Here is a 13119-nt window from a genome sequence, read left to right as displayed (position 1 = left end):
TTGATTGTGTAGTGAAAAATTTAGATGTGGCAAAGCATCATCTAGATGAGAATTAGCAAATCCGTTTAAAAATCATTTAACATTATTTGAGAAATATACTTCATGTATTTTAAAATAGTTTACTTGTCTTTTATAAAATTTTGTTGTGTATTTAAATTATATATATCATTCATTTAAAAATATGTTCAATTCTATTCCCATTAACTATTGAAAAAGACAAGAAAAGGAAAGGAATTTTGGAAAAGTAGAAAAATAAAATAAATAATAAAGAGAGGAAAAAATCATGGCTCGGCCTCTCTAACAAGCAAAATCGTGACTCTCGCGGAAGGAAAAAACACGTTTTTTCGCTCAAAACAAATTTTGATTTTTTTGTCCAAAAGCTAAGGAAGACCAATGGAAAACCAAAACGCCGAAAAAACCCCGAGAAAACCGTTTTAAAAGCCGAAAACGTGTGCGGAAAAAAATCAGAAAGAGCACCCAGAGCGCGACACGTGGCGGCGGCTGAGAGCGCAAGTGGGCTGATCGTTGTGAGGCTCTCGAATGAGCGCTCGTCAACTAGTTGCTCTTTATTAGAGATGCAAACACCTGCACTTGTGGCCTCCTGTTAACAAGGCCGGCCAATGATATGTCGTTCTTTTCAAGGACTAGGCAGAAAAAAGGGTTGGCCTCGGTTATAAGTTGTTGGTGGAGTCGCAACCAATGCAAAAAAGGTTGGGTTCAGATCAAGCTCAGTTGTGGGTCGATGATGGATCTGTAACTAGAACAAAAAATACTTCAGGACCAGTTGTGAGTCGATAGTGGACTTACAACCGATGCAAAAAAAAGATGGGGCTTGGTTGCAAGTTGTCTATAGACTTGCATTTGATGTGCAAAAAAGGTTGGGCCCAGTTATAAGTTGAGCTTGAGTTTGCAACTAAGACAAAAATCAGTCAGGCCAGGATCGAGCGTAGTTACGAATCAATGGTGGACTTGCAACTGGGACAAAAAAATCAGGCCTAGTTGCGAGTCAAGAGTGGATATGCAATTGAGACAAAAAAAACTTTGGGTCATCGCGAGTCGATGGTGGACTTGCAACTGATGTGGAAAAAGGTTGGGCCTGATCGCGCCCAGTTACGAGTCGATGGTGGACTTGCAACTAGGAAAAAAGAACTTCGGGCCCAATTAGAAGTAGAGGGTGGACTTGATATTGAAGCAAAGAAAAAGGATCGGGCCTAGCTATTGGTGGACTTGCAAATGAGGCAGAAAAAATATTTTCCCACTTAGAACTTTAGGGTGACTTTGCAACCAAGGCAAAAAAAGGGTGGGGCCCAAATCGAGCCCAGTCGCGAGTTGATGGCGGACTTGCAACTGAAAAAAAAATTCAAGCCTATTTGTGAGTCGAGGATGGACTTGCAACTGAGGCAGAAAAAATTGTTAGGCTTGGTTGCAAATTGTTGCTATACTTGCAACTGAGAGTGGGGGAGATCAGACCAGCTGAAAGTTAAGGGTGACTTGCAATGTGTAATTGCGCATTAGAGGCAGACATGCAAACTATCGCGTTATTTTTCTTAAAAGATTTTTCGGGAAAAAATCATAGGACACTGTTCCCATTATATACCAGTTTAAACATACTGGAAAACACGTGCACCCATTGGCCCCAGCCTACACTACACATGCGTGAAACCTCAAAGCCCAACGGGCATGCCAACAAACGTCAAAAAAAAAACTGGCATGCAAACAAAACACATGGCCGACAAGGGACGGACATGCACACATATCGATGCAGCAGAGACACACAGGACACATCGATCAAATAGTTTGGACAAAATATTTTAGCAATTGATCGTGTAGTGGAAAATTTAGATGTGGCAAAGCTTCATCTAGATGAGAATTAGCAAATCCGTTTAAAAATTTAACATTATTTGAGAAATATAGTTCGCGTATTTAAAAATATTTTACTTGTCTTTTATAAATGTTTGTTGTGTATTTAAAATTATATACATCATTCATTTAAAAATATTTCAATTCTATTCCCATTAATTATTGAAAAAAGACAAGAAAAGGAAAGGAATTTTGGAAAAGTAGAAAAATAAAATAAATAATAAAGAGAGGAAAAAATCATGGTCTTGCCACCTCCAGTTGCATGTCGATGGTGTACTTGTAACTAGGACAAAAGAAGGTCATACCTAGTTACGAGTCAAGAGTGGACTTGCAACTGGGGCAAAAAATGGGCCCCAGTTGCAAGTTGAGGGTGGACTTGCAACTAGGGGGGATGCCAGGGTCTGGTTGCGTGTCGGGTGTGGACTTGCAACTAGGGAAAAACATAGCTCAGGTCTAGTTGCGAATCGAGAGTGAAGTTGCGGGTCAAAGGACGGACTGCAACTGAGGCATAAAAAGGGGTCGAGGGCCAGTTTCATATCAAGGGTGGAATTGCAACTAGGAAAAAAATGCTAGGGTCCGGTTGCATGTCGAGTGTGGACTTGCAACTAGGACAAAAAAGGTAGCTCTTGCCTTGATGCGAGTCGAAGATGGACGTGAAACTGGTACAAAAAAATGTCGGGCCCAGTTACGGGTCAAAGAGTGGACTTCCAGTTGGGACAAGAAAAAGGGTCGACGATCAGTTGCAGGTCGAGGATGGACTTACAACTGAGAAGAAGAAAAAACTCAGATCCAATTTGTGAGTTGAGGGTGGGCTAGCAAATGAGACAAAAAAAGTCAGCCCAGTTGCGAGTCTGGGGTGAACTTGGAACTTGGGCAAAAAAGGTTGAGGGGTTATTTTGCATGTTGAGTGTGTACTTGCAACTGGGACGGAAAAGGATCAGGCCTAATTATGAGTGGAGGATGAACTTGCAACTGAAGCAAAAGGTCGAAACAAGGAAAAAGGATCAGTTGCGAGTCGAGGTTGGACTTGTAACTATGACAAAAAAAAGTCACAACTAGTTTGCTAGTGGAGTGTGAACTTACAACTTTGACAATAAAAAAGGTCGAGGCCCCGATTGCGAGCCAATGATGGACTTGCAAACGGGGCAAATAAAAAGCCTAGTTGGGCATAGTTGGTAGAGTTGCAACTGGGGCAGGCAAGTTGCCTGTCGAGGGCGGACATGCAACTTGATCAGGTGAGTTGTTTGTCAAAGAAGGACATGGAACTGGCCAGCTAGGGCCAAGTTACGTATCAAGAATGGGCATGCAGTTGGTAGATGTCGGACAAGTTGTGTGTCAAGGGTGAACAAGCAACTGAGTCGGGCGAGTACCCCTGAAGAACCCAGAGGCAAAGGAGCTGCGGCTGGAGGCGGAGTCCGCACTGGAGTTTGTTCACCCTTAATGCCCTTAAGCCAAGTTGTGTACAAGCATATGATAGTGCATATTTCATAAAAAGAAATTTCATAACAAGGAAAGAAAGAAAATAAAATAATAACAAAAACAACATCAATATTAAAATAATGAAGTTTTATAAGATAATGCCATTGGTATTACCCTTTAAAAAGTAAGAAAATGAAACAAAATTCAAACAAAATCAAAATAGCCCAAACCAGCTCACAAGAAATCGACTAACACAATTTCAAAATTTCAAGCTGCTACCTGAAGTGAATTAGCAAATCTGCTAAAATAAGTGCAAAAACCACTACACATACAACATATGATTTTGTTGTATCAGTGGTTTATTTTGCATCGGCATGGAATTAAGCAGCTGCATCGCCAGCTCTAGGTTCGACAACACGCCCCCCATGGTAGGCCGCTCCATGCCTTGGTCAGCGAGGCACCTCACGGCAGTCTCGGCGAATTTCTCGAGGCATTCTGGCGTGATCTCGTCCTTGATCACCGGGTCGACGGCGTCTGGCAGGGTGCCGTTCCGCTGGCAGGCAAGCGCGTATTTGGCAGGGCCGGCCCATAGGCCGGGCAAAAGGGGCGACCGCCCCGGGCCCCAAGAGGGGAGGGGCCCAACTAAAACTTACACTAGTAAGATTTTTGGTAAGCACAAATCTGCAGCGAGAGGAGTGGCTAGAGGGCAGATCGGGATCATCTGCAGGCCAGGAGGAAGGAAAAGCCTGGTCGGCACTTTGGAATATACCTATACTCTCGAAGATCAAACTATTCATCTGGCGTTTGGCACGGCATTCGCTGCATACCACGGATGTGTTACACCACAGGAATATGGCAACCCAGGGCACATGTCCTTTGTGTGGATGCCAAGACTCGTGGCGGCACACTTTGATCTCCTGTACTATGTCGAGGTGTGTGTGGGCACTATTGGATGCAGATGTGCTGCTAGCGATGGCAGAACTAGAAGAACCAAGTGCAAAGAGATGGTTGTTTGAATTATGCAGCAGGATGGATCACTCCAAGTTTACAACAATGGTTGTCACACTTTGAGCGATTTGGTATGCTCGGCGAAAAGCTGTGTACGAGGCAATCTTTCAAGCGCCGCACCAAACTATTTCTTTTGTGAACAACTTCCTTGCGGACTTGCAACATATCCCTAAGGTGAACATGACGGTGAGCATGTCAGCACGGGCGGCCAGGACTCATCGCTTGCTCGCTTCGGGAACCGACACTGTCAAAGTGAACGGTGATGGAGCAGTAGCTCGGAGCAGAAGGGCGAAGCTGTGGCTGCACTATGTCGAGATGAGAATGGCAACTACCTGGGGTCTTCGACAGTGTTCTACGAAGGTGTCATTGATCCAACAGTCTTAGAAACCTTTTCTTGCTGAGAGGGACTAGCTTTGGCAGAAGATCTGGATGTTCATGATGTGGTTCTGGCTTCCGATTGCGAAGGAGTAGTTAATGACATCAACTGGAGAACAAGTGGACCGAACGCAGCAATCACACATGAAATAATAGCTCGTAGTTCTGGTTTTTCTTCTTGCAAGTTTATTTTTGAGCGTAGAAACTTTAATTTGGAGGCTCACAATCTTGCAAAGTATGCATATAATCTAGGCATAGGTAGAGATGTGTGGTTGGACAATCCTCATAACCCAACTATTGTACCTATAAACATGTCTCTGAATCAATAAAGCTTGCGAGATCTCTCCAAAAAAAGAGTATACATTACATCTGGAATATTATTCAATGGATAAAATAGAGCCTCAATTAGCATAAGCATAAGTTCACACCACATACTGATAAGTTATACCACGCTTAGGCAAACCAATCCGACTGGGAGTTGAGTTCAAATACATCAGTCTCTCTTTTACAATGCATGTCTTAGTATCATAATGAAAATTATGATATATCGATTTCAATGTTTAAACCAATGCACAATTTTTAATTTGATAAACGTCTAGGCATCTGATTTGCACCAAAGTAAACCAAGTGAATCTGGACGAGCACATTAGGTAATCGAATCATGCGTAAAAGTATAATCAACAACATTTTTGGTTCTTAGAATTACTGAACCTATCATGCAAGCCACATTTTCTATGCCCTAGAAGTTTCCATGAATATGACCACCTAATATACACTAGAAATTGCTATAAAAATATTTGTTGGTATGTCTATAATTTATAAATCTCTATCATAATATTCAATATAACATGAAAAGATATATGAAACACGCATGTATATGCAAATGTGTATACACTACACCGTTTATGCAATATAAGAAAAATAAATATGAAAGATTGTCTTAACAGTAAAGAAAAGTTTTGGTACATCATAAATTTTTCATTTTGTAAAATTAAAATATTCAATTATATACATTACAGATGCATACCAAATAATAATATAAATGTTATTTGAAAACATTTTATGTGGCTAAGTAATAAAAAATATTACTTACAATTGTAATATGATACACTTAGTTTAAAATAAGTATAAAAGTTTAATATGAAAAACAATTATTTTACATCGCCCCGGGCCCAAAAATATATTGGACCAGCCAGCCCTGTCTCTTCGAATGTGAACGACTTACCAACGGCGTATTGCGGCAACCACCTTGCAGACGTGCGTGACCCGGCGTCGCTGAGCTCCCTCTTCTTCTTCCTCTTGTTCCTTTTGTGGTACAACACTACAACCACACTGATGGCCACGATGATCGCGGTAGCGGCCACAACGGCAAGCAAGATCAGCAATGGGTGACGAGCTGTGTCAGCCATGTTCTGCCGTGCACGCACTGACACACAGGTGGAGTGAGGCGGCCGGGCCAATGCAGAAGGAAGGAGATCTAAAGATTGGTGATTAGGATATGCATGGTTCGGTTGGATCGGTCAGAGAGAACAGGGGAAGAGCTAGTCACGGAAAGGAGGGATGGAGTGGGAGCGTTTGTCGGGAGCCAAGTCTTCAAGAGGGCTTCTGCCTTGGATGAGAGCCACAACTCAAAAAAGAAGGAGACGAGAGGCAGGTGTGGGAGGGGGGTCTACTAACAACTTATGAAGCCTCACCAAACTTTCCTTCACCACATTCTCCTCCCCGCCTGATTTCCAGGGGGTGGGCCCCTCCTCCCCTCTAATCCCAATCACAGTTTTCTGGTTATTTACGTAAAACTTAACCTAGTAAATTTTATTAGATGTAGCATTGCTCGTGGAGCCAGCTGGGGGATTAGTATTGGAGGATTGGCTAGGAAGGGGCCCACCCACTTGAAAACGGGGAGGAGGGGAGGGGTGAGGAGAGTTAGTTAGGTAGTTTTTTTTAAGTAGGCTTACGTAGATGTAGCATTATCGGTATGGGAGAAACAGTGAAAATATATTCCCACCACGCCTAGTTGGACGTTCCGAACTATCCGCGGCATCCATCTTGAAGTGCGATTCATGCGGCAGAGCACTGACTGAAGTTTATACTTACAATATTCTTGCGGAAGAGCATTGACTGACGTTTATAGTTTTTTTTTCAATGGAACTGATGTTTACAGTTGTTCGGAAAATTTGGGCCCTTGGGCCTTGGGTCATGGACCCACCACAGCAATCACCTTTTTATTTTTTTATGAGACAATCAGGCGAAGCTATATTAACCCGCCACGATGTTTACAGAGATGAAAGAAAGATCATCGGGTGTCCTAACCAAATGTGACGGCCAACTCCTAACTGTAAAGCTCGCTTTGCTAGATGTTTACAGGGATGAAAGAAAGATCATCGGGATGGCCTAACCAAACATGATGGCCAGCCCCTTACTATGAAGCTCGCTTTGCTAGGCTGTGAGCCTCAAAATTTAAGTTCCTAAACGCATGAGCGAAATCATATAAGATGAAACTACTAGAGTAATCTATGAATTCGTGTATAATGGCACCATAGACTGCCCCACTTTTCTGCTTGACGTCCCCGATCACCACCTTGCAATCTGATGCTACATGTATGGATTGCAAATTCAAATCTCCAGCTAAAGCCATGGCCTACGAATTGCCAATGCTTCCAGTGTAGTGGACTCAGTGATGCCCCTGCAGACATTGGCTGATAAACCCTCTATGTCTCTGCAAATATATGCAACTGATCCAACACCCGCACCTCCGGCGACAGCAGCGTCCACGTTCACCTTGACGATATGTTTCTAGAGGTTGTAGCCAATGTGTTGGCCTAGCTTTTCTACTCTGTCCTGTCGGCGTCCTCGACTTCTTCGGAACTTGTTGATCATTAGTGGATGACTGGATAAATAAGTGAGTTGATAAAGGGCTTTGGTAGATATCCTCTCATACACCGCCTTCTTAGCTCCCCAAATCACCCATAGGGCTAATCGTCCTATGAGTGATACACCGCCTTCTGAAAAGCCGGTCCCTCAGACTCTGGTTGGCATGTTGGCACATTTGTTCAACAAGATCCTCATCCAATAACGCTCAAACGCATCTTGCCATTGAGCAATTGATCAAAGTATGTCACCACGAGTCCATTGCACCACATAACATGCATGCCGCTGATGTATTCATTTCCTATGTTCAAGCACATCCGCCATAGGTATAGAGCTCCTTGCTAACCTCCACAGGAATACCCCCCCCCCCCCAACAAAATGTAGAAGGGCAGAATAGGCATACGGAAGAAACGTATACCCACCTCGTATTGTACAGCTCTGCCGGGCATACGTATACCGCGCGGATGAAAAAAAAACTAGCCACGATCTAGGCCCACCCCCATCTTCTCGCCCACCCATCTGGTCGCCCGCCCGCCGATCACGGTAGTTCCAAAGTGGCCGATCGCCGCCGTCCGAACCCCGTCCGAGGCCACCCTCACCATCCCAACGTCGCCCGTCGCCGCCCTCGCCGTCCCAACGTCGCCCGTCGCCGCCCTCGCCGTCCCAACATCGCCCGTCGCCGCATCTCACCGTCCCAACGTCGCCCGTCGCCGCATCTCACCGTCGTCCTACGACGCGGACGTGAAGGGCCCGACGTCTGACGCCGCCCTTGCCGCCCGAACCCCGTCCGACACCGCCCTCGCTGTCGCAACGTCGTCCGTCGCTGCATCTCACTGTCGTCGTCCTACGCCGGGGACGTGAAGGGCCCGACGTCTGACGCCGCCTCTGCAGCACTGTCATCGAACGCCGGCGACGTCTACACCACGGGCCAAGGTTTGTCATCTAAACCTAGCGGGCATGGGGCGGGCCTGATGGATAGAAGTGAGGGCTAGTTCATGCATGTACTGATTTAGGGTTTAGGGTTCATCAAAACCTCCCGCCGCAGCGCCTCCTCTACGGACTAGGGCATGATTTACAGAACTAGCATTGCTTTGGGCATGATGCATTGTATTAAACCTAACACACGATGTTTTGCAGTTCTGTGAGTTAGGCGTGTTGACATGGACGAAGAATCCGCATTCGGGAGGGACGAGAATGGTACTGATAAGGTGACTAAGACCGATAACGATAATTTGAATGAAGATGATGACAGCAGCGACAACGATTCCGTCTCGTCATATGATATCTTACCTCCAGAGGATTTTGATAATAATGAACATGGCGCAAATAGCGACAACGTAAGTGGCGTATATTTTGTTTTTATTTTTGAATTTGCAAAGTATGGCATGGCTAACTATATATCTTTGTGTACAAATTTACAGGAAGATGTGGATGTTGACAATGTGCAACATAGTTGGCAGGAATCATTTGCAGATAACTTGAGCCAGGTTAGTTGTTAGATGTTGTACATCGATCAATAGTATGATTTAAATGATAGTAATTGACATATATATTTTCAAATGAATGTTGTAGGAGGAGTCAGATGGTCCTGTACTTGATCACGATGAGGGAGAGATTGATATTGAGGAGGCTCAAAGGGAGCAGAAGATGCTTGAGACACATTGGAAGGTCATGGCTATGACCTTTCGGTCGCAAGGGGATGCATACATATTCTACAACAATCACGCCAGAGAGCACGGGTTTAGTATCAGGAAACAGAAGGTGAAACGAGGCCCTTCGGGAATGATACGGTACCGGCGGTTTCTTTGCTCCAGGGCAAGGAGAAGGCAGAGCAAGTTCATAACCATGGAGGGCCGCAAGCGCAGGCTTAGACCGGAGACTCGTTGCGACTGCGGTGCACATATGGTGGTGAAGCTGGACAGAGAACGTGGCGTTTGGTTCGTCGCATCATTCGTGGATGATCACAACCACGCGATGGCTCGGCCCGATGAGGTTTGTTTTTTGTGGTCACACAGACGGATTGGAGATGGCCAGAGGGCGGAGATATTGGCGATGGAAGCGGCCGTGATAAGAAAGCATATTATAATGGACAACTTCATCAGCAGATACGGTTCGTACGATAAGTGCGGGCTTATCAGGAGGGACATTTACAATCTTTGTTGCAGAGAAAAAATGAAGCTCATTGCAAAGAGTGATGCAGAGACGGCAGTTGGCATTATGAGGAGCAGGAAGGAGAAGGACCCTGAGTTTTTTTTGAGTATGTGCGTGACAAGGAAGGGCGACTGAAGAGTATGTTCTGGTGCGATGCACAGTCGCGGAGGGACTATCAGGACTACGGAGATGTGGTCGTGTTTGATAGCAGGTATAAGATGAACATATACGGTATGCCATTCGTCCCCTTTGTCGGAGTTAACAACCACCGTTGCACCACAGTGTTTGGTTGTGCCATCATTGCTGACGAGACGGAAGGGACATACGTGTGGCTGCTGCAGACATTTATGAAGGCAAACTGTCAGGTGAAGCCAAAGTCAATAATCACAGACGGTGACGCTGCAATGATCCGGGCTATTCGGACTGTCCTTTCAGATGTTTTCCATCGTCTTTGCTCCTGGCATATCGAGAAAAATATGCAAAGGCACCTGCATTACAAGTCACTGGATGAGTTCAGATCGCTCCTGTACTATGCCACCTCTCAAGCGAACTTTGAGCAGAGATGGAAAGCTTTCTATGATAAGTGGAAGACGGATAGAACCGAAGAGTGGCTTGACAGGATGTACAGGAAGAGGAGACTTTGGGCAGCTTCATATCTTTCCGATGGTTTTTTCCTTGGTATGCGAAGTAACCAGAGGAGTGAAAGCCTCAACTCCTGCCTTCACCTTCACCTGAACTACGGTATGACAATTATTGATTTGGTCGTGCATTATGAGAATTGTATAGTTCGCCTGCGTGAGAACGAGGCGTACGATGACTGCGAGGCATTCCAGAAGGAACCACCGTCGGTTACTGAATATAAGGCCCTTGAGGAGCATGCCGCCAAAGTATTCACACCTGCTAATTTCTACATCCTGCAAGATGATTTGCATAAGATGGGTCAGCTGGAGATATTTGAGACGCTCGTGGGAATTGGGCGTCAAACATTCATGGTGACATGGAAGGATAACCACAAGTTCAGGTACAATGTTGTTTATGAACCAGGTAACTCAGAACAAACTATTACATGCAGTTGTCGTAGGATGGTTCGGAAAGGGCTGCCATGCAAACACATTCTGTTTGTTCTCCATCATCTGAACTTAACTGAAATACCAAAGTGTTGTGTCATGCATCGGTTGTCCAAACATGCGAGAGATGGGTTGCCTGTGCAGCGGAAGAGTGATATGTTTGGATGGGGTTGGTCAGGGCCATTGGAGAGAGAACGGTATAGTGCAATAACCATTAAAACCGCAGAAGCTGCTCATGTTGCAGCAAATGATCCCTTCTTGTACGACGAGTTGATGAAGTGTCTGGACAACATAATAGCGCAGAAAAAGATTTCAGAGGAGGAACTTATAGGAAGTAGAAGGTATGCTATGCTTAAGAAGGAGGCAAGTCAAGCGCAACAAGTTGAGCCTGGTATTGGTGATCCTCATAAAGTTTTGACGAAGGGTGCACCTAAGAAGGGGCGGTCGAAGGGTGGCCCCGACGTTACAAAGAATGGTAGGCCAAAAGATTTTTCAGAGAAGAAAACTGGTCCTTTGTGCAGTCTGTGTAGTCTCCCAGGTCATAACAAGGCTACATGTAGTCTGAACGAGAAGTGAGTTGCTACCTTTTTGTTTTGTTATATGTTGCCAATTTGATTTCACCGACTATATTTTCTCACCCAATTTTTTTTTATATTTTGCATGCATGCGATCACGTACCCCCAGTGCAACGAGCTTCTTTTCTGTCTACCGGAGGGGGGTTCCCGACTACTTTTTTATTTGACTCCGCCAAATGGCACGAAACTTTTTCCGCACGTTGGCATCACCCTCGACAGCACCCACGCCAGTTTGCATATTTTTCCGACGCTCGATGCATTTCCTAGGATTTTCCCTGTGTTAATGCCGTAAAACACTGGCCGGACGTGACGCAACGTTCGTTTTGTGTCCGTTTGCGTTCCAACCTTGCGTGGGGCCCTACGTAGGCCGTGCCCACATGTCCGCCCACTTTAGTGCAATTGCATGCATGCGATCACATAGACATAGTGCAACCAGCTCCGGTTCGTTCTGCCGGAGGGGGGCGGGGTTCCCAACTACGTTTCTTTTTCACTCCGCCGAATGGCACGAAACTTTTTCCACACGTTTCCATCACCCTCGACAGCACCCACGCCAATTTTCATATTTTTCCGGCACTCGATGCATTTCCTAGGATTTTCCCGGTGAAAATGGCCAGAAACACTCGCCGAACATGACATAACGTTCGTTTTGTGTCAGTTTTCGTTCCAACCTTGCGTGGGGCCCTACGTCGGTGGTTGGGCTTTTTTTTAAGTAACTTAAATTTTTTGCCGGTATTTCATGTGTTGGTTGCGTGCAGTGCAGTGTTCGTGTTAGGTGCACCCTGTGGCGTACCCTCGTGTTTGCGTGCATGGCGCATGCACGTGCGCTTGGTGCTGTTAGGTGCACCCCATGGTGTATGCGTGCGTTTGCGTGCATGGCACATGCATATGTGTGCGCTGTCATCGGTGGTGTGTGCTTTCGATACATGTCAGTGGTGTGGGGCTTTTTATTGATTCCGTGAGGGCTCAACTTATCACCGGGCGTCTACTATTCGAAGACCTGTTTATTATACAACCATTCCATTACTCATTGAAGCAACATAATTTCGTTCATATTTAGGATATTTTACATTCGAACGAAATTTTACATGAAAAAAGATTAACACTAAAACAAATCTAACTACTCCTCCAAGCTACTCAGAAGATCAACCACTAAGGTCTGGCCGCCGTCTTCACCGCCGTCTTCGCCGCCGTCTGAGTCATCGGAACTGCCCAAGTATCCGAAAAATTCCTCCGCGGTAGCCGACTCCTGCGCTAGTGTATCGGTCGAGTCCCTAATCGCCTGCCAGTATCCCGGCTCGTCTGCCGGGTCCCTCGGGTCAACAATATCCGCCGACGGCATCCAACCGGTCTCCGACGTGGAGTTCCGGATCGCGCGGATCGAACCCGGCGACTCCAACGGGTCGCCCTCCTCTTGCATCGCTGCCAGTTCCGGCGGGATCTGAAACTCAGGGGCGCCTGATGGAGCAGCGGGCGCGGCGGCGGGATTAGCCGGGGCGCCTGCGCGAGCGCGCCGACCGGCACGGGCCTGCACGACCGGGACGGCGGGGGGCGCGAGGGGCGCGTTTGGAGCGTCCGCGCGGATGCCCCGAGACTTGTAGAAGCTGACCACGGTGTCGAAGTCACGGCCTTGCCAAAAGTTCAGGCGACCTTCGGGGTTCCATGGACCGGGTTGTGCCGGCCCAGGCGTGGCATAGCTGGTGCTCGTCACGTGCCAGCTGTGTGCTAGGCGACACGACGGCGGCACGGGGATGCCGTGCCGATAGATATTCACGGTCTGCGGCCCGGTGAGGCTAGAG

Source organism: Triticum urartu, chromosome 5 (genome assembly GCF_003073215.2).
Source record: "Triticum urartu cultivar G1812 chromosome 5, Tu2.1, whole genome shotgun sequence".
NCBI classification, from domain to species: domain Eukaryota; kingdom Viridiplantae; phylum Streptophyta; class Magnoliopsida; order Poales; family Poaceae; genus Triticum; species Triticum urartu.
Note: the sequence above shows the minus strand (reverse complement) of the source record.